The sequence below is a fragment of the Lissotriton helveticus genome, chromosome 9 (assembly GCF_964261635.1).
Source record: "Lissotriton helveticus chromosome 9, aLisHel1.1, whole genome shotgun sequence".
NCBI classification, from domain to species: Eukaryota; Metazoa; Chordata; class Amphibia; order Caudata; family Salamandridae; genus Lissotriton; species Lissotriton helveticus.
Genome location: NC_136070.1, coordinates 563273276 through 563296657, shown reverse-complemented (window position 1 = coordinate 563296657; position 23382 = coordinate 563273276).

The window sequence follows — 23382 nt, the reverse complement described above, 5'->3', positions numbered from 1 at the left end:
GAAAAGGATAGCCAAATAAAATAAAATTGTGCATATATTGCCAAGTTTCACTCATAGAGAAACTTCCCTTCACCAAAATCCTTGAAATGATAGCGAGCAAGGGTTGGATAGACAAGCCCCCATAGGCTGCCATTATGTGTCTGGAAAAAGGATACCGTGCCTTTAAGGAACTCTCCAGAGACCCTCGGTATCCCAGGATGCACAGCCAAAGTCATTTTACTTTCAGTTCTTTTTGAAGGTGTATAAAGCAAGGCCTGTAGCATACGGTACATTATCATTTTCTCCACCGGGGCGGAGGGCGGGCGCTTATGACTATAACAGAGATACCCCTACTACAGAACTGGAGTTACAGGTAAGAAACTACTCCATCTGTAGTAGGGGATCTCTGTGTATAGTCATAATCTAGTGAATCGAATGGCAAGCCCATCCCAACAACCAATCCGGCGGTGGAGGAAAAAGACAACACCACTACTGTGCAAACAGATTTCTCAACAAAGCCTGCCCAACCTGCGCATCTGCCCTGGCATCAGAGTCCAGACAGTAGTGTTTAGCAAAGGTATGGACCGACTTCCAAGTGGCAGCCCTACAGATATCTGCAATGGGAACATTACGAAGCAAAGCTATTGTAGCTGCTTTGCCTCTGGTAGAATGAGCCTTCGGCTTAACCCCTAAGGTCTTGTTAGCCTTCTGATAACATAACTGGATACAGGACACAATCCATCTAGAAATGGACTTTTTCGAGGTGCAAGACCAGTCCTGACCGACCCATAATTGACAAACAATTGGTCTGACCTACGAATGTCCTTGGTCTTATCCAAGTAGAATTTCAACACCCTTCTGACATCCAGGGAATGAAGAGACCTTTCTACTGGAGTGGAAGTATTTTGGAAAAACGTAGGTAAAGTTATAGTCTGATTGACATGGAAATCAGAAATCACCATAGGAAGGAACTTAGGGTGAGTACGCATCACAACCTTAGCAGCATGAAATACAGTATAAGGCTCTTGGCAACACAATGCCTGAATTTCACTCACCCTATGGGCCGATGTAATGGCCACGAGGAACGCCTCCTTCCATGACAAGTGCTGTAGTGAAGCCTTATGAATAGGTTCAAAAGGTTCCTTCATCAACCTGGACAGCACCACATTCAGCTCCCAAGAAGGCAAAGGATGCCGAACAGAAGGAAACACCTTCTTCAATCCTTCCCAAAAAATCTTTAATCACAGGAATCTGGAAGAAGGATATCTGTGAAGGACATTTCTTATACGCAGTTAATGCTGGGAGGTGGACCTTAATAGAATGAAAATTAAGGCCAGAGTGAGCCAAATGCAAAAGGTATGGAAGTATGACATCTTCCTTGCAGGTCGTCAGATCATAGTTCTTGGACGTGCACCAGATGCAGAACCTCTTCCACTTGTAGGCATAGGAAGTCCTAGTGGAATGTCGCTTAGCCTCCTTGAGTATATCCATGCAACCGTCAGGCAGATTAAGGTGTCCATATTGCACTATCTCAGGAGCCATGACGTCAAACTCAACGATGAGAGGTTGGGGTGCACCATCTGCCCCCCGAACTTCGTGAGAAGGTCCGGCCGACACGGCAGCCGCAGGTGGGGTAGGAGAGACCTCTGAAGCAGGTCCGTGAACCCCCACTGTCGGGGCCTCTCCGGAGCAATGAGGATCATCCGTGCTCCGGACTGAGACAGCTTGATGAGTACCGCCGGAATCAGGGTAATGGGTGGAAAAGCGTAAAGAAAGCTGTTCGACCAGCTGATCCATAGTGCGTTCCCCAGAGTCCCCGGTTGATAAAACCTGGAGGCGAAGTCTCGTCATTTTCTGTTTTCGGCGGTGGCGAACAGATCTATGTCTGGAGTGCCCCACCTGTTGAAGATGTTTCCTAGCACCTCATCGTTTAGAACCCACTTGTGGTTTTCTTGCACCAGCCTGCTGAGTGCGTCCACCTGAGCATTCTGCACACCTGGCAGATGGGCAGCCGTTATCGTCAGTCCTCTGGCTAGCAGCCAGTGCCAGATCGCCTGCACTTCTTGTGACAGTGTGCGCGATCTCGATCCCCCCTGCTTGTTGAGGTAATACATTTTGGTCGTATTGTCCGTCTGCACAAGCAAGGAGTCGGTCTGGAAAACGGATGAAAGGCCTTCAGTGCCAAGTGAACAGCTCTGAGTTCCAGGAAATTGATGTGATACGTGGATTCCGCCGGGGACCACGTTCCCTGGATCTGTAGATGGTCTGAATGTGCCCCCCAGCCATGGAGAGAAGCATCCGTGACGATAGTCTGAATGGGAATGTCCTTATGAAATGGAACCCCTTTGAGGAGATTCTCTGCTGAGCACCACCATCTCAAGGACTGTTGAGCGTGAAGGGACAGCCGGATCCTGACATCCCAGCTCCCCCGCTTCTGGTCCCACTGATCCTCCAGACATTCCTGCAGTGGCCCCATGTGGAGGTGTGCGTGTGGCGTGAGGAAGATGCAAGAGGCCATTGACCCCAGTAGAGAAGACACCGTCCTCACTGTTGTAGATGGAACAGCTATGAGAGCCTGAGCCTCCCGAAGGATCGATAAGCGTCGCTCCTCTGAAGGAGACACGCTTGCTGAAAGAGTATCTTTGGAGGCTGCCAAGTACTGTAGGCACTGGACATGTTCATGTGCAACCCCAGCTGGTTCAACAGAACGGCTGTCCTGTTGAAGTGCAATTGCGCTTCCTGGAAGTTGGAGGCTTTGATCAACCAGTCGTCCAGGTACGGGTAGACAAACACCTTGTTCTTTCTCAGGTGCGCTGCCAGCACTGCCATGTATTTTGAAAAAGTCCTGGGTGCAGACTTCAGTCCAAACGGTAGTACGGTGTACTGATAGTGATTGGTGCCAACTAGAAAGAGCAGGAACTTCCGGTGTTTCCGTGCAATGGGCACATGGAAGTACGCATCCTGTAGATCTATTGCGCAAAGCCAGTCTCCTCTTTGCAGCTGAGGATAAATCTGGTGCAAAGACAGCATGCAAAACTTTTCCCTGCGAATCCATTTGTTTGCTTGTCTCAAATCCAGAATGGGCCTGAACTCGTTCTTGTCCTTCTTGCGCACCAGGAAGAACCGTGAGTAAAGACCCTTTCCCCTTTGAGACAAAGGGACGTCTTCTATCGCCCTTTTTCTGAACAGGGTATCGGCCTCCGCTTGGAGCTCGCGCAGCTGGAACTGCGAGCGAACCGGTGGAATTTCTGGAGGCGGGCTGACAAAATGAAGACCGTATTCATTGCAAACAATATTCAGCACCCACTTGTCCTGAGTAATTTTTCTCCACTCTGCCAGGTAATTTTGTATGCTTCCCCCCACCGGAGCGGGTAACGGATGAGGGGGAAGTAGCACATCAGGGCTTAGACCCAGCTGGGCCCTTGTTCGCCGAGGACTGCTGGCCGCCTCTGCCCCTCTGACGCTTCTGGAAAGGCTGCCGCTGGTACTGCTGCTGTTGTTGTTGCTGCTGGCCAGCTTGGCGACCTTGCCCTCGTTTCCTGGGAACCATACCTCCTCTGGAACGGACGGAAGGACATCCGTTGTTCCTTTGGTTTCTCCAACCCAACGGCCTTCAACGTCTCTACGCATGCATCCTGAAGAGCGTAGATCCAGAGAACGGCGAATTTGTGACTCTCTGCTGCGCCTCCGGTTTGAGAGAAGTAAGGCGCAACTAGGAATGGCGCCTTAAATTAATGCCATGGCAATAACCATGAGCCGCCAGGAGAGAGGCGTCCGCCGCAGAGCTGATGACTTGATTGGAGACCATTATGCCCTCGTTCAATATCTCCTGGAAGTCTTCTCTCCTATCCCTCAGGAGGAGCTCAATAAACTGTTGCAGAGACTCCCACAAAGCGCGGTCATGGCAACCCAAGAGCGCCGAGGCACTCGCCGCTTTCTTTGAGGTGGCAGCCGTACCGCAAACCTTCCACCCAGCTGAGTCCATCTGACGGTTCTCCTTGTCCGGAGGCACCGTAGAAGATGGAGCAGTAGCATGCTGTTTCTTGGCTGCCATCACGATGACAGAATCCGGTATAGGATCTGTACTTCTTTTGCAGACCAGATGGAGCCGACTTCACAGAAGCTGGGGTCGGAAAAAGCTCCATGGCCGGTTCCTCCAGTCCTGTCACCAAAGGCAACAACGGGCGGGAGAGATGCGTTTGTGCAAAGTCTCAATGATCACAGAGGTAGACGGTGTGGGTACCGTCAATGTGATCTCTAACTTCGTTGCCCCCCTCAGCAGCACCTCCTGAAATGTCACAATGTCGTCCACAGGTGACACTCTCATAGGAGGGGAATCCGATAACGTTGGATAATACCTCCGGTCACTCGAGGTGCCCGTGTAACGGGACCGCGACCTGTCCCTCCGATGTCGATGACAGGACCTTGTGGAGGAGCAGTGTCTACTACGAGTGCGATCCCTTCCTCTAGACCTTGATCTAGACCTCCTGGGCTTCGCCGGAGCTGCCGATTTCGGAGGAGGCAGAAGCGGAAGATTCGGAGCCGGAACCTCAGGACGAGTTTGTGGAGGTCGGGGAGGCAGTGGAAGAGGAGGCAGGGGCGGTGTAGGAGGCGGTGGAAGTGGAGGAGGAGGAGGAGGAATCGTTGCTGGAGGAAGAGGAAGCTGCGGAGGAGGCATCCTCGGAGGCAGATGTGGAGGCGTAGGCATCCTGGGCCTAGAAGGTGAGTAGGTCCGTGTATACTCTTAGTCCGATGATCTCTCCACTCTCCTCTTCTTCTGAGCAGGCCTCGAAGAAGATGTTCTGGAGGCAGACCTCTTTGCGGCCGAGCGCCGGTGCCGCCGCAACCGGGAGCTCGCCGATGAAGACGACAGTCTGACCACTGAGGCAGGGGACCCTGACCTGGCCCTTGAACGTCTCCTCAACATCGATTTTTCTTTCCTCAATGTCGACCTCTTCGACTTTCTACTCCTGGACGTCGATCTTCTAGACATTGACGAACTCCTCGACGTTGAATGTCTTCTCTTCGACGTCGACTTGCCTCTTCTTGACGCCGACCGTCGTGTCGATGTTGACGGCGAACGGTGGTACAGCACCAACGGCGAGCGCCGTTGCCTCTTGGACTCATCTCGACGTCGATGGTGTTTCGACGCCGGGGAAGTCCTCGATGTCGACCTCAGCCGAGGTCTCGACGTCCTACCCCTTGACGTCAAGCGGCGACGCCGCTTGGACCCAGAGCCCTGGGTCGACGGAGAGCAGATGGTGGTCATACCTCTCCACGCTGACGTCGAAGCTATCGACGTCGACCGGGATCTGTGCCTTTTCTGGGCCTTATCTTGACTGGGGAGCTCCCCAGAGGCCGAAGCACGGGCAGAGGACGATGACTGAGTCCCTCCATGCCCAAATGTCCCACCTGGTTCTTCATGTCTCCTCTGTTCCAGTCCCTGGAGACGAATCTTCTCCCTGTCACGCAGGGTCCTCCTGGAGAAAGAGTGACAGATATCACAGGAGTCAGGGACACGGGTGGAAGGGAGACAGAGTATGCATACTCTGTAGGGGTCAGATTTAGCCTTCTTGCTACCACAATCAGAACACTTGTCGAATAAAGCTGGCATTTTCGACAGAAAGAGGTGGTAAAACTGGTTAAAAAACACAGCAAATGGAAGAGGAAGACCCCAGATGTCGAGTGAAACACTCAAAACACTCGAAAAGTGCCAAAAATTGAAGAAATACCCAAAAAGGGAGAGCTCACTGCTCCAGGGTCCTGCTAGCAGGAGCCGGAAAAAAGAACTGGAAGTAAAAGGACTTTAGCTGTGCATCCTGGGATACCGAGGGTCTCTCGAGAGTTCCTTAAAGGCACGGTATCCTTTTTCCAGACACATAATGGCAGCCTATGGGGGCTTGTTTGTCCAACCCTTCCTCTCTATCATTTCAAGGATTATGGTGAAGGGAAGTTTCTCTATGAGTGAAACTTGGCAATATATGCAAAATTTGATTTTATGTGGCTATCCTTTTCACTTTAAGTTGAAGTGCTGGCCAGTGTAGCCTTGTAGTTATAGGCTGCATTATTTGTCTTTGATTTTATCTTAAGTGTCTATGCAGTACTGCAAAGAAGACAGTTTAAGAGATTATTTTTTATTGCTCCGGGGTCCCCGCACATGGGCGGGACTATTCACTAGATTATGACTATAACAGATATCCCCTACTACAGAATTTGTAAACATCCTATAGACAGTAGTTGGGACACCATTATGGCCGACTTACACACCAGCATACCTGAAGCTTCCACATTGCCGGACACCCAAATGACCTGTTATATGGAGGTGGGGGATATGCCATGAGACATGCTCCTGCGGCCTCCCCTGACATGTCCATTCCAGAAGTTGTGCACCTCCATACAGCATCACTTTCAGTAGTGAGACCAACAGAGATGGACACAAAACATTAACCTATTAGCTACCCAAGCGGTGTTGCTCATTGTAGGGTTGGGGTGGGAAGTAAGGGCTAGCACATTAGTTAATGTTACTATTTCCCTTGTTTCCCTTGTTTCAGTTATATCTGATTGAGCTACAAACTATTTGACTCTGATATTGCAAAATGTCACTTACTGCGCTGGAAGCATATCCTTGCTTGTTGGACACTCACATTCATGCTGATGAACTCACCTTTCAATGGACTGAATGTAAGACCGCAATTTGTTTTAATTCAATTGATGTCGACAGGCACTCTGGGACATGCATTGAACTTGCGCAACCAGTGGCTGCTGCCGAAGTTGGCCCAAATAATATTGCTCTTGTCATTACATTTAAGTATTGCTGTTGGTTGGCATTGTGAGTGAGCAAAAAAAAAAGCAATCAACAGATTTAAGCAAAAAAATGAGTGACAGAGGTCTGTTTTGTGTGCATTTCGCATAACGTGGTGATGTGCACACCACACACATGATAGTGTGGGCATTCCTACAAGGTTCGATGATGCACATGTCTCAGTGGTGTAAGTTACCTACTGCGCACATCATCATTATGGTGATGCTCGCACCTCTTTACTTCTAGGAGAACTTTAATAAGAATTGCGTAACGTTGCTGTGAGCAGCATGGAATAGACATGTTAAATAGAGACAATTGATGCCATACGTGATAAATATTTTGTAGACAATTGATATTGCATGCATTATATAGAGTTAATTTATACAGCATGTCATTATATCATAATTATTGCAGTAGGACTGTTTATCATACTTTTTGTGGTAGTGGGTGTATTTGACATAATATAAAGTAACAATATGGCTGAACCTCCCCATTTTTTTCTGATAAATGGTGAACCTATCCTTCCTTGGAAAAGATAGAAACAGATATTCGATTCATACTGGATTGCTATATGGGGTGAGAAGTTTTCAGTTGTTCATAAAAAAGTCATTTTATTACATAATTTGGGAATTGACACTAGCTTCGGTTGCCAAGAAATTAACAATGTAGTTTATATCTGCTGAAAAGGGATTGACGTGTTTTCCCGCACACCAGTTTGTCCACAAAGACCAAGCTGATTTGTAAGTCTTGGCGGTACCTGGGGCCCAGGATTTATTAATGTACTCTGAAGCGTCTGGCAAACTTAAAGAGAAAGATTGGGAGATCCTGCTATATTCCAAGCTGCAAGAATGACAAAGTTGTCTCACACCAAATTGTGGGGAAGACCCAATGGACCTAGGAGGAGGTTGGGAGAAGAAGGGAGTAAAATAGGAACGTCGATCGCGAGCTCCAGAAGAGGAGAAAACCAAATCTGTGACTGCCAGAAGTGGGCCACCAAGACCAGAATTATTTGTTGGCTTCTAACCTGAGCAAAAAACCCTGTTGATCATAAGGAATGGAGGAAATGCGTGATTGGATGAGAGGGACCAGTCCTGCAGAAAGGCATCTGCAGCTAAAGCTAAGGGATCTGGGTGCCAGCTGAAGAATTGAGGAAGTTGGCAATTCAGGCTGGAGGCAAAAAGGTCTATCTGGAGAGGACTCCACTTGCGAAGCAAAGATTTGAACACAGAAGGGTGGAGTTTCCAATCGCTTGAGTCTTGAAGGTGACGAGAATGCCAGTCTACTACAGAGTTTAGATCTTCTTGCAAGTATCCTGCTTGTACAGACATTTTGTTTAATAGGCAGAATTCCCAAAAACCTTTTGCTAGTTCTGCCAATGGCTTTGATCTGTTGCCACTGAGAAGACTGATGTAACAAACCACTGTTATGTTCTGATTGCAAAGGAACCTGTAAGCATCCCAAAACACTTGATATGCAATCTGTACTCCTTGTACAACCATGTATCCCCAGTCGAGATTGGTCCACATCGGGTGCCCCAACCCATCCGACTTGCATCAGATTCTAACACAAGATCGGAGGATGACACAAATATGGTTCTGCCATTCTAGGCATCTAAATTGTCTATCCACCATTGAAGTTCTAATTGGGATTCTGGATCTATGTTGATGGAATCTGAGTTGCTCTGCCTCTGCGCAAGTGGCAAATTATTTACCTTTGAAAAGCCCAGTAATGGAGAAGTGTAGGAAAGTGCCTCTTCTGACATGGTTATCTCTCACTTTTTCCTTGATGCCTGATGTGATGTTTAACTGTAAGTGCACTGGGTCCCTGTTAACCAGGTTCCACTGCTAGACCTCTTGCCCAAAACGGTATCACAATTTGTACAACTTCAGCCACCCTTGTAAGTCCTAGTAAATGTTACCCCTGGTACCTAGGCATGAGTACGGATGAGGGCCCACTTTGGCTTCAGCACAAATTGTGCCACTCCAGGGACCCCTTCACCAAGACTATGCAAACTGCCACTGCAGGCTGCCTGTCTTGGTGTGGAAATAACCAAAGAGTCAACATGGCATACAGCCCTTTGTGCCACGCCCTCACACACTGCATGAGGTAAAGGTAAGTCACCCCTATTGTAAGCCTTATGGCCCTAAGGCAGGGTCCACTATATCTCATGTATGGTCAAATCTGTATGAGCAGATAGGACCCTTCAATATCTGAGCCATTCATGGATATTGTAAGAGCACAGGGAAACCATAAAGAGTACATGGGCTGGAAAGTCGCCATTACGAGTTTCCTAGCTCCACGATGGCTTCACTGCACCCTAAGATGTTTGGTACTAAACATCTCATCTTAATAAATCCTCACTGATGCCAGTGTGGAATTTATTAATAAATGCACACAGGAGACCTTTTAGAGGGCCTCCTGACAACCTACCAAGCACTGGTGTGGTCTCTGAATAGTCATAACCAGTCTGCCACCCCAACATATGTGTTTGACCTCATGGGGTGAGAGCCTGCACTCTCAGAGGACAGAAACAAAGCCTGATCTGGGCAGAGTTGCTTCACACCTCCTCCAGGCCAGAATGGCCTTCCAGAGCAGGAAGACTCAAAGGTGTTACCACCTTTGAAATTCAGCCCAGGCTTCCCCAGATAGTTGGGGATGCCAACCACCCCAGTCCTGCTCCACATGTGGTGGGAGGACAAGCGGGAAAATTAGGTAGATCAGGAGTATCCATATTTAGCCAGCACTGCCTCTAGGATAGGGCAGGCAAAGTGAACCCCTCTACTGAAAATCCACCATCTTGGGATGGTAGAGAAACAACCTATCAGGGCTAAGGTCATTCCCTTTCCCACAGGAAGTGGACACTTAAGAGGGTGTAGGCACCCTAAAGCTAGGTAGCCCATTGGCTACTATCTGTCTCCCCCGGTAACACCCCTAAATTCAGTATTTAGGTGGCATCCCTAGACCTGGAACTCCGATTCAACAGACAAGAAGAAGACCAGGACAAAGAAGACTCGATGCCTGAGATATGAAGCCCTGTTGCAGAAGAAAATTGGTGCCAAACCCTGCCTGCTGCCTCAAGGACTTCGACAGTCCTGGTGTGCTGTGTTGTCCTGAACCTCTGAAGGCTCCAAAACCCCCGGAGCTCCTCAAGCCTTCAAAAAATCACCAAGAGCCTTCCTTGGAGTGAAGGAATCATTCCCCTGCACACCACTGGCACCAATCTCGCTGAGTCCGGTTTGTCGACTTGCTGCTCCCTGACATATTTGATGCAGCACCCACACCAAATATAGGAACACCAGCTCCAAAGGGTTAGATCTGTCTCCTTGCCAAGTTTGGGGACACCAGGACCTACTAGGGCAGCACCGGTTCAATACCCAGGGTACTGGACCCCCAATAGCAAACAGTGAGACAAGGAGTCGATGCCAGACTCAACTGATACCAGAAGCAAGCACCCATTGAGGGACTTCAAGACCCCTAAGACCCACATCCTGAGTGGCCCAGCTGTCCTGAAATCACCTCTCCAAGTTGCCTGCTCCTGACCGAGAGGACTTCGACGCATGACACCCGGCTGACCCATCTGGTCTGTACCCGGCCCCGGTAACGATGAACCTGCCATGCTTGTGTGGTCCTATATCCCTTGCAAACTCTTCCCTCAAGTGGGACACACTGTACTTACTTTTAAACCTCCATCATAGTGCACCAGCTACCAGCAAGTTCAGCACCCTGCTCCCGGCCGAATCAGGGATGCTCTCGAACTTCTGCTTCTGGAGCATTGTACTTGACCCTGTTGTTGACCTAAAATGAGAAGGGGAGCTTCGAAAGGATTGCCTGATTTTCTATGCATTTTTCTGCTTTTCTCCACTGCTTCAATAGTGCGTAATTGTGCACAAAAGTAATACATTACCTGAACTCTCAAAAATCGTAACTCCTAAAGTACTTATTGTAGATCAAAGTTCTTGGTCTAAACAATACGTACAAATCAATACTATTTTTATGAATTGGTCTTGTATTCATTTGTGAGTGTGTCTCATTTATTGCCCCTGTGAGTACAACAAATGCCTAGCACTACTCTCTGATAAGCCTACCTTCTTGCCCACTCTACCACGAAAAGTGCATTAGTATTATCCACTTTGACCTCTGTGTACCAGTAAGGGATCCACTGGACTCTTTGCACAGTGTACTTAATTTTAGTACACTATATATAGAGCCAGCTTTTTACGAGGGCATGGGAAAATGGCCTGTATGGAGGATTGTATATGCTCTTATATCCACAATTCTCGCTAAAGTTCTGAGAGAGATTACTGAACTCTGAAGGGTCTGGAGAATTTCGGACTTGATGGTCTTGATTTTTGCTGATGGAATGTGAAGAGTAGCGCTATAAGAGTTTATTGGGAAACCTAAAAACTTGATCTGTTTTGAAGAAATTAACATAGATTTCTCTGCGTGATGAGAAAGCCCAAATCTGATTGAAGAAAACATGTCAGTTGAAACTGTGCCGTGAAGAGTGTGTACGTTTTGGCCCATTATAAGAATATCATCTAGATAGATGATTGATGCTTTGGGCTCTGAGAAAAGCGACCACAAGTTTCATTAGTTTGATAAAGCACGATCATGCCGAGGAGAAGTCGAAAGGAAGAGACGAAAAGTGATAAGTTTGACCTTGCCATTGAAATTAGAGACATTTCCTGTGTTCTAATAGAATGGGGACAGTGAGATAAGCATCTTGAAGATCCAACTAAACCATCCAGTTGTGCTGGAGTAAAGAATCCCTGAGATGGATTAAAGTCTTTGTTAGACCTGCCATCTTTTGGCATGTATCCCCAGTCTTTTTGCTTTCTGGCCTCCTGTATTCAATGGTACGTTGGACTTAGTTTTGCAGGTTTAGTACCTCTGCGCAATTTCTCACTGCTGTTCAGGGTTAAGGTGCAAGTTCTCCTACAGTTAATTGTGTTTATGAATTGGTGTTTCCATGTATGGCTTATTTGATTTACTACTAAGTTCCTAGTATAGTGCACTGTGTGTGCCCAGGGCCTGGAAATCAAATGCTGCTAGTGGGCCTGTAGCACTGATTGTGTGACCCAGACAAGCAGCTTTTTAAAGCTGTCTCAGACTTGCCACTGGAGTCTGTGCATGCACAGTTTTAAAATGCCATGTCGGCCTGACACGTGCCCTGGCTTGCCATGCCCTAACCTTCCCTTGTCTTACATGTGAAGCACCTCTCAGGTAGGCCCAGTGTACCCCCCTGGGCAGGGTGCAGTGTATGTGAAAGGTAGGGCATGTCCTGGTGTGTGGGACATGTACTGATAGTGAAATACTGCCCATTTTGTGTTTCTCCATTGCAAGACGATCTGTCCCATAGGCTAATATGGGAGTTGCTTTGTAACATCTTAAAAGTATAACTTTCCATTGGGACAAGATAGAGAAATGGAGTTTATGATCTCTGAACTCTGAATTTAATAACATCTTTTTAGGGAGATGGATTTTAAACTGTGTTTGAAAATGCCACTTTTAGAAATTTTAACCATTCTGTGTGCCTCTGGTGGTTTGTGTATTGGCCATCTGGTTATGGAGTGACAGTGGCTGGGGATGTGCATTCACTGTACACAGTCACAAGGGAGGTTGAGGTGTGTCCTGCCTTTTCTGGGTGACTCCCAGCAGGGTTGAATAGGCCTGGTCTGCATTTAAAGTGGTGGGAGGAGTTTTCACTAGCACATGAATAGGCAGTGTCTCCTCTACACAATGCTATCTATCTCCACCTCCTGTAGTATAGCTGGTCCAGAGAATGTAGAATTGGTTTGGACTGGGCTCAGAGACCCTGGCCACAAAAGAGAAATGTGGTATACATATTGGGGCCCTGATCCCAGGACTTTAGAACTCTTTTGGATCACGGAACCTACAAAGAAGAAGAGCTTTAGAAGTTGTGAGGAGGAACTACCACTTTGCTGTGTGCCTCTCCCTCTGATCGTCGACAGCTCGAGTGCATGGCACGTAGCGCGCACACAGCCCGTTCACGCTGTGATTGGGCGCACAGTGCCAGCCTGTTTTGCCCGGAAGCTTGTTTCCTTTCCAGTGAAGAATTGGCTTGGTAGTTTGGTCTGCCCTGTTCCCATGATGCACTGGGCCAGGGACAGACTAATTTGCATATAGCCAGGTTCTGAACTGGGTTGGTGCAGTGAGCTAAAAAACGGTGATGGATCAAGCCCTGATCTGTTGACTGGGTAGGAGTGTTCTGATTAACTCAGATACTCTGTCCATCACCACCCCCTTTTTGAAATTATTTTGGCCACCATAAGTGTGGAAGGGTATGCTCAGACATGAGTCCCTTGCTCACTGCACCATCAGGATTCAAGCAAGCCGGGCCGAAGACGGCTGTAATGCCAGAAACCGGTAAAAAAAAAAGCCCGGAAGCTTGTTTCCTTTCCAGTGAAGAATTGGCTTGGTAGTTTGGTCTGCCCTGTTCCCATGATGCACTGGGCCAGGGACAGACTAATTTGCATATAGCCAGGTTCTGAACTCGGTTGGTGCAGTGAGCTAAAAAACGGTGATGGATCAAGCCCTGATCTGTTGACTGGGTAGGAGTGTTCTGATTAACTCAGATACTCTGTCCATCACCACCCCCTTTTTGAAATTATTTCAGCCTGTTTTGCAGCTATGCCCGTCATACCAGCTGCGGGCACCCCTCCAGGAAGCAGAAAGGGGAAGCAAAACATGCTGGGAAAGCAACATTTAAGCAATATTTAAACCTACGGGCACACGGACAGCGGGAGGGGGGGCAGGAACGGACAGCGGGAGGGGGGGGGGCGGCAAACGGCACCAAAAAAAGCACTCACCTGGACTTCTTCGGCCGGCGGTCGGCCGCGGAATGGGAAGAAAACAAACGGACTACAAAAAAAATAAACCCCGCCCACGGCCGCGCTGACGACATCGCAGAGGCGGAGAGCGAAAAAATCGCGGGAACGCCCCCGAATCTGGTCCGGCCTTGACGGACAGATCCGGCTTCCAATGGCTAGCCTCCATTTATGGAGCTAGCCAATGGGAGCCGGGGGACATTCCTATAGCCCATATAGTAAACATTAGATTTTGCCTGCGCCGAAAAGCTGCGCAGTGCACAGCCTTCAGCCAGGCGAAACCTAAAAAGGGTAGGGCTCAAGGAGGACCCCTGGGGTACCCCACAAGGTGAACTGAATGATTTGGACTTTGCTTCTCCCAGCTCAACTGAGAAAGTTCTATTGTCCAGATATGAGGCAATGAGGACTGATGCGGAGTCATGGACCCTTGCCTCTGTCAAACGGGACAAGAGTATCCCATGGCTGACCGTATCGAAGGCCGCCGATAGGTCTAATAATACTACGGCGCCTTCCCACCCTCATCCAGCACCCTCCTAAGTTCTTCGACCGCAGTCAGCAATGCTGTTTCCGTACCATGTCCCGTACGGAATCCAAATTGAGAATAATCCAGCCAGTTGCCCTTCGCCAGATAACGGGACAACTGTTTATTTAATAGTTTCTCTAGGATTTTTGCTGCAAATGGGATCCTGGCTATGGGTCTATAGCTGCCAGGGTCCTCATTATCTAAATTCGTTTTTTTTAGGAGAGGCCTTACCGATACAATTTTCCAAGCATCTGGAAAGATCCCAGATATTATGATTTGAGTAAAGAGTTTCTCTAAAAAAGAGCTCAGCAATTCGGGAAAGTGCTGCATTACTTTAGGCGGACAAGGGTCCATTGGGCCACCTGAACTAGTAGTATTCACTTCCTGTATGATTTGTTCTATTGTAGGTGGGGAAAATTGAAACAGTGGGATCTGTATCGACCCCTTAGTTACTTTTTTGGGATAAGAGAGAACCTGATCTGAGTTATCTGGAATGTGGCTCTTAAAGGAGTTGAAAACCGAAGATACCTTATTAACAAAAAACTCGCCCAGTATATTGCAAAATTCTGGTGTCATTGTCTCTGAGCTGTTATTATCAATTTTTGCTAATTTCTTAACGGTGGAAAAGAGAGCTTTGCTGGATCCTTTTGAGTCATTAATTTTTTGCACAAAGTAATTACTTTTTTCCGTAATAATCAGTTTTTTATAAGTGACTAAGGCCACTTTATACTCCTCTTTAAGCCTAACGTCATAATTTGACCTCCATTTTTTCTCGGCTCTTCTACAGCTCTGTTTTTGAGTCTTGAGTGTTTCCGAGAACCATGGCTGTGACAGAGCCTTCCTTTTGAAAGTGACTTTCCTTAGCGGGACAGCCACCTGAACTGCGGCATTTATCCACTCGTTCAGTTGATCGCAGGCTGTATTGCTGTCTAATGCAAGTTCTGGATAGGATACGTGAAGATTATGCAAGAGGGTCTGTGAATTCGTCTTTGGCCAGTCAGGATAGGTGGACTTCCTAAGTGTTTCAACGGGCCTTCCGATATGTTCCTTAATTTCTAAAGAAAAAGTGATCAACTTGTGGTCAGACCATGGGACCAGAAGAGTGCCAACTTTGCTTAAACCCAGACAAGAGGAGAAAATACCATCCAATGAGTGGCCAGCACAATGAGTATCCATAAAAACCTTTTGTTCTAAAGAAAAATTAGATAGAGCATCCTTAAAGGAGGCTACCTTGGGGTCATCATTTTTCTCTAAATATAGATTAAAATCCCCCAGGATAGTATAATCAGGACCTGTCAAACTAGATTCTAGGAGGGACTGAGTAGCTCAATCAGCGGTGTCTTAGCACTGGGAGGCCTATAAATTAATAGACCATTAAAAGTGAAGTTGTTAGTGAGCTTAATTTCGAACATAAGCGTTTCACAGTTCAAATTGCTACCTTTATCCAAACTCTTTATCCTGAACCTATCTCTGGCAATAATTGCTAAACCCCCCCCCCCCCGCGTTTCCCCTCTCTGTCCGCTCTGTATATAGCGAAGCCCTCTGGAATAGTTAGGGCCAGATCAGAGTCTGAAGCTACATCAGCCCAGGTCTCCGTGATAAACAACAGATCCAGGTCTTGGCTATCAATTAGTTCTGCCATTTGGGTATTGTGTTTAACCAATGACCTTGTGTTTATTAAACCAGCCTTAATGAGTGTAAATTTACAGTCTAATTTATTGGACTGAGAGTGGGACTCGCTCAACTCCTCGATACGTGAGAAGGCAAAAATCTGCATACAATCAGGATAATGTTTAAGTTCTTGGTGTGGCTTAATAACAGGGCAACTAGCTCTAGGTCTCAACGAACGTAGTTCATGACTGGAGTACCTATACTTCTTCTGGTTTTGTTGGAAATGTACAGGGGTTGTGGCCCTGGGCCCGGTCCCGGCGCGGAGGGGTGCAGACGGGCACGCCTTTGGCGCGCCCGCTGCGCGGACGGGAGGTTGTCATCCTTATATCCGGTGTAGAGGAGGGTGGGAGGCGTCCAGCAGCTGGACCGCAGCCCTTTTTTCCCTCCAATATGGCGGCTGAAACCCTCTCTCCCCGAGCGTCAGCAGCTGATCGGCTGAGCTGGGAGCAGGGTTACAATGCGGCGTAAGCAGGAGGTAAAGGCTTTTTTTTTAAAATGTCAAAAATACAATTAAATGCCACAAATTAAAAAAATGCACAGAGATTAACAAGCTAAGCCCCCAGCTTTCCGCCTCAGGGGTAAGACATACACTGAATGTGGTGTTAGAGACAATCTCATAACCTCTTTTATTGTGCTCCTCTGGAAAATGTTGGAGGAGCTCCATTTCTTCCCAGTGGGCACAATCATACCTGGAGAGTAGTCCAATGGAATTAGTAAAGTGCCAATGATTGGCTGATTGCAAGTCTACCCTCTTCCCCAAAGCATCTATACACTTAACTCTGTCTGATGGAGGTTATTATCAGTAGCCAGGGAGTTGGCCCTCTTACTTGTGGACAACCAGGGAGTCAGGTCGGAGCTGCCCACAAATGTAAATGGGGTTACTATGGAAGGTATTTTACTTTTTGTCTATCCTTAAGAGTTGTGACCCTAGCACCAATGGGGTCATGAAATGTCAGTCGTGTGGTGCAGCATGCTTTTGAGTATGGGTGGAAGAGCGGTTTCAAAGAGGAAGTCAGCTTCCAAAAATTTCCACCTTATGGAAGGAGGTAGCCCTACCAATAAGTTCCTGATAGGATGTGGAGTCATCCATCAGTCAAGGTATAAGCTGGAGTGTAATGTCAAGGAGGTCCCCCTAGAGAAGCAGGTGGGGAAGGTGAAAGCTAAGAGGGTGGGGTGATGTATGTGGTAACAGGCTAGTAGCTTTTTGTGCTTTCTTGAGCTGCTTTGGTGGGTCTGGAATATATCCAAAGCCTCCTGGAAGGTCAACTGATGTTTGTAAGATTGAGCAGCTGCTGACCCCAAAGGATGAGCGAGGATCTGGCCCATGTGGGGATGGATGACCAGGTGTCTTTGCAAGTATCGTTCTCCTTTAAAGTTTGTGGATAATCTGCTCCAGAGTGCCGGAGTAGAGGTCGGACTTGCTAGAGGATGAAGAGGGTATTTGCCCCGGAAGTGCCATAGGCTGTGGGGGAAGATGGTCTGGTCAGAGCAGAAGGTAAAGCTGGCACCTGTGTGGTCAATTCAGAGGCAGCTGGTCTCACCAATTTCTTCCAAGATTGTGGCTGGCCGACAAAAAAAAAATACGATATGCCTACAAGAAACTTGGCAGGTCAGTTTATTTTTGGAGGGTAATGCGCTCATCTTTTGAGAAATGAAAGGGGGGCCTGTTGGTATTAATTTCACTAAGCTTTAACTAATATCCAAAAGATACACTGACTCACCCAATTTACTTGCAATTTGCTTGCCTTTTCCTAAAGAAAAAGTTACTTACCTTTGTTAATGCCTATCTGGTAGAGACTATATCTAGACAAATATTCCTTACTGTTTTAGATTCCTTACCTTTTGAATTTCACCAAGTGTCAGACTAGATCTAGAAGATTTCTCATGAGCAGCACTCCTGTGCACTGATAGGTAGCGTTGATCGGCTCCGCATTAGTCGTCCACGCCATAAGTGACATTGCGGTCCCTACATAGGCACCACTCAGGCGTGCTGATGTCAGTTTCTTTTCATGACTTTCCAAGCCGGAAGCACGGAGCCATTAGGAACATTGACCACTGGTGTGTCAAAACTAGGGCCTTAAAAGGGGTCTTTCCTGTCCCTAGAAATCAGTTTGTAGAGCAGGGAGGATGGGTGGGTTGGTAAGGAATCGGCAGCTAGATATAGTCTCTATCAGATAAGGCATTACAGAAGGTAAGTAACTTGTTCATCTGATGGAGACTTCTAGCAGCATATTCCTTAATGTTTGACTATATATCCAGGAAATACAATCCCTGGAGGGTCTGCAAACTAATTTAAAACAGAAAAGTCCTGCAGGACTGATAGGGCAAAGTGCCCATCCCTGTGGACCTGACTGCCCAGGCAGTAGTGTTTAGCAAAAGTGTGCAAGGAAGCCCAGATGTCCAGGACTGGAACTCTGCGAGCTAACTCGTTTTTCTACCCTTTCTATCTTTCACCTTTCTGCACCTTTCTGCATCTCTGCTCTTTTGTGCCTTATTTCTGCCCATTTTCCCTTTCTCTCCCTCTGCTCCTTCACTCGTTTTCACTCGTTTTTTAGGTCTCGCCTGTCGATGCGCATGCGCATCGAGCTTGCGAGCCTATTGCGGCTTAAACAACCTTTAACTAAGAAGCAAGGAATCGTGGCGATTCCTTGCAGTGCCCGTGACTTTTAAGCTCAATGCGCATGTGCATTGAGCTTAAAAGCGCGTGCACATCAGTTCCCTCAGCCGCAATCGCCGTCTGTTCCCTCAGCCGCATTCCTCCCGACACCTTTTGAAGTGAAGCTTAGCTTCACTTCAAAGGCCCCGGCTTCTTCACACCCACATGCCGCTCTCCCCGCTCCGCCCCCTCCCCTGCCCGCCGTGTGCATTTCTCCTCCACCCCCTCCCCACAGCAATGCCCTCCGTCTTGTTTGTTAATTTCCTCCAACTGCCCATCTCCTTTCAATACGTTTCCATTTAATCGCCTACCTCTCGATGTCCCTCATCCTCATCTCAACTCATCTATCACTCCAGCTATCTCCTCTTACACGTTATACGAATATCTCTCTCTTCACCTCCGTCCCACGATCTCTCATCTCTCTTCCTTTCACCCTCTAATCACGATCGTCTATTCTGTTGCTCTCCCCTCGCTAGCCCTCTCCCCCACCTATTAATCTTTTCTGTTTTCTACGCATTTTCACCCTCTTACGTCTTCCTTTTCTCCCTCGTGCTTCCTTCATCTTTCCTTCTCTAACCATTTTCCTCGTCCGCCTCCCGCCATCTCTATACACCTCTCCCCTTCTGTGACCGTCACTCTCCTTCCCTGCATCTCCGTCGCTCTAAGCACCCCTATATCTCAGCCCTCTTACCCCCGTCGCACCTATTTAATCTCTAACTTCTGTCATGTCTCCCCAGTACCCATCTACTCCTGTTGGGTCACCTCGTGCTCTTCTCCTCTGTCCCACATGTCCTTTCATTTTCCCTCTCGCAATCCCATTTTACAGCTGCTCTTCTGATGTGTTCTCTCCATTGCTGCATGTTTCCTCTTTCTACTTTTTCCTATTGTCTGTTTCCCTACCCTCGCTCTCCCCAGCCCCCGCCTCCATTTGTCTCCGCTCAATCTCTATCCATTTCTCTGCACGTTTCCATCTCCCGGTTAAATAATATTTTATTGGCAAGACAAATCAGCTAGACATTCACGGAAGAGAACAGGACGAGCTGCCAGCCCTCCAGCCCTTGACCCTGTTCAATATGCCCTGTTCAGTGACGAGGGAAGGCACATGCTGAGGTGCCATTTCTGACAGGGTGGAAATAAGCCGTTCTGCAGGCCTGTGCGCGTTTCCCTCAGGGGAAAGAGTCCGAGTTTTTGTGCCGCGCTATGTTGCCGTTTGTGGGAGACGTTCGCTTGCTGTGGAGCACGATGCCATGGTGTAAATCTACATGATGTCACCCCGTCCTTCCGAATCCCCCCCCTCACCAGTTTCTCACAACTCAGGGATAGTTCCGCCTCCCGCCATCTCTATACACCTCTCCCCTTCTGTGACCGTCACTCTCCTTCCCTGCATCTCCGTCGCTCTAAGCACCCCTATATCTCAGCCCTCTTACCCCCGTCGCACCTATTTAATCTCTAACTTCTGTCATGTCTCCCCAGTACCCATCTACTCCTGTTGGGTCACCTCGTGCTCTTCTCCTCTGTCCCACATGTCCTTTCATTTTCCCTCTTGCAATCCCATTTTACAGCTGCTCTTCTGATGTGTTCTCTCCATTGCTGCATGTTTCCTGTTTCTACTTTTTCCTATTGTCTGTTTCCCTACCCTCGCTCTCCCCAGCCCCCGCCTCCATTTGTCTCCGCTCACTCTCTATCCATTTCTCTGCACGTTTCCATCTCCCGGTTAAATAATATTTTATTGGCAAGACAAATCAGCTAGACATTCACGGAAGAGAACAGGACGAGCTGCCAGCCCTCCAGCCCTCGACCCTGTTCAATATGCCCTGTTCAGTGACGAGGGAAGGCACATGCTGAGGTGCCATTTCTGACAGGGTGGAAATAAGCCGTTCTGCAGGCCTGTGCGCGTTTCCCTCAGGGGAATGAGTCCGAGTTTTTGTGCCACGCTATGTTGCCGTTTGTGGGAGACGTTCGCTTGCTGTGGAGCACGATGCCATGGTGTAAATCTACATGATGTCACCCCGTCCTTCCGAATCCCCCCCCTCACCAGTTTCTCACAACTCAGGGATAGTCGTAGAAATTGAGTTCAAGGGGTACCCCAGCCTGTCCCAGCCTCCCCCTGCAGGAGCCTGCGCTACGCCCCAGGCTCCATACGATTTTTTTGCTACTCGCAATCACTCACCCTCACCCTCACTCACCCTCACTCACCCTCACTCACCCTCACCCACACTCACCCTCACCCTCACTCACCCTCAACGCCTCACCCTCACTCACTCTCAACCCCTCACCCTCACTCACCCTCAACACCTCACCCTCACCCTCACTCACCCTCAACCGTTCACCCTCAACCCCTCACTCACCCTCACTCTCACTCACCCTCACTTACCCTCAACCCCTCTGCCTCACCCTCACTCACCCTCACTTACCCTCAACCCCTCAGCCTCACCCTCACTCACCCTCACCCTCACTCACCCTCAACCCCTCACCCTCACTCACCCTCACCCTCACTCACCCTCAACCCCTCACACTCACTCACCCTCACCCTCACTCACCCTCAACTCCTCACCCTCACTCACCCTCAACACCTCACCCTCACTCACCCTCACCCTCACTCACCCTCACTCACCCTCACTCACACTCACTCACCCTCACTCACTCACCCCCACCCTCACTCACACTCACTCACCCTCACTCACCCTCACTCACCCTCACCCTCACTCACCCTCACCCACACTCACCCTCACTCACCCTCAACACCTCACCCTCACTCACCCTCAACCCCTCACCCTCACCCTCAATCAGCCTCAACCCCTTACCCTCAATCACCCTCACCCTCACTCAGCCTCAACCCCTCACCCTCACTCACCCTCAACCCCTCATCCTCACTCACCCTCAACCCCTCACCCTCACTCACCCTCAACCCCTCACCCTCACTCACCCTCACTCAGCCTCACCCTCACTCACCCTCACTCACCCTCACTCACCCTCACTCACCCTCACCCACACTCACCCTCACCCTCACTCACCCTCAACGCCTCACCCTCACTCACTCTCAACCCCTCACCCTCACTCACCCTCAACACCTCACCCTCACCCTCACTCACCCTCAACCGTTCACCCTCAACCCCTCACTCACCCTCACTCTCACTCACCCTCACTTACCCTCAACCCCTCAGCCTCACCTTCACTCACCCTCACTTACCCTCAACCCCTCAGCCTCACCCTCACTCACCCTCACCCTCACTCACCCTCAACCCCTCACCCTCACTCATCCTCACCCTCACTCACCCACAACCCCTCACACTCACTCACCCTCACTCACCCTCAACTCCTCACCCTCACTCACCCTCAACACCTCAGCCTCACCCTCACTCACCCTCAACGCCTCACCCTCAACACCTCACCCTCACTCACCCTCACCCTCACTCACCCTCAACCCCTCACCCTCAACACCTCACCCTCATCCCCTCACCCTCACTCACCCTCACAACACATATTGTGTTACAATAGGTGTCACATTTGCGGAAGATAAAACTATCTAGAGATGTAGCATAACGACCAGAGCTGCCATATAAGTCACGTAAATACTAAACATGTTGCATTCCAAATGCTATAGGTGTCACATTTGCAAAAGTTATAACTATTGGCATTGTAAATGACAAAGCCATCAATATAGCAATTTTAACATCGCAAAAAAAAAAAAATTATGTCATTTACAAGACCAATAACTACAACTTTTCTAATGCGATACTTATTGCATTCCAACACCACTCATCCACGCAACGCCACTCACACACGCAACGCCACTCACACACGCAACGCCACTCACACACGCTACGCCACTCACACACGCTACGCCACTCACATACGCAACGCCACTCACACACGCAACGCCACTCACACACGCAACGCCACTCACACACGCCACTCATCCACGCAACGCCACTCATCCACGCAACGCTACTCATCCACGCAACGCCACTCTTCCATTTGCAAAAAGAAAAATGTCTAGCTATTCTATTGCGAGACCTATTGCATTTCCAATGCTTGTCTACCCTTTCTATCTTTCACCTTTCTGCATACCCATTTTCCCTTTCTCTCCCTCTGCTCCTTCACTCGTTTTCACTCGTTTTTCTACCCTTTCTATCTTTCACCTTTCTGCTCTTTTCTGCATCTCTGCTCTTTTGTGCCTTATTTCTGCTTATTTTCCCTTTTTTCTTTATCCCTTCTTTCCTCCCTTTACCTTTCCCCGCCGCTGCTGCCCCCGCGGCCCCTCCCCCCCAGCGTGACCGGCCCAATCCAGCTCCCCCCCCGCTCCCGCCTCCCAGCTGTCCAGCCCTCCCCGACCCCTACTTAATGGCGGCCACTGCGGGGACAGGCGAGCAAGACTACTGACTCATTGTCAGTGAAATTGCTCTCCCACCCTCGCAGCTCCACCATTAAGTGAGGTGCCCCTGCCCCTGCACTCTTGAGTGTTGGTGATCGAGGCCCTCCTCCACCCGCAGGTTTCCCTGCGCCTCATCCCTGGTGGTCCAGTGGACCTCTGTCTCCTTTCTCTCACTCTGCTCCTTCACTCGTTTTTCTACCCTTTCTATCTTTCACCTTTCTGCACCTTTCTGCATCTCTGCTCTTTTGTGCCTTATTTCTGCCCATTTTCCCTTTCTCTCCCTCTGCTCCTTCACTCGTTTTCACTCGTTTTTCTACCCTTTCGATCTTTCACCTTTCTGCACCTCTGCTCTTTTGTGCCTTATTTCTGCCCATTTTCCCTTTCTCTCCCTCTGCTCCTTCACTCGTTTTCACTCGTTTTTCTACCCTTTCTATCTTTCACCTTTTTGCTCTTTTATGCATCTCTGCTCTTTTGTGCCTTATTTCTGCTTATTTTCCCTTTTTTCTTTATCCCTTCTTTCCTCCCTTT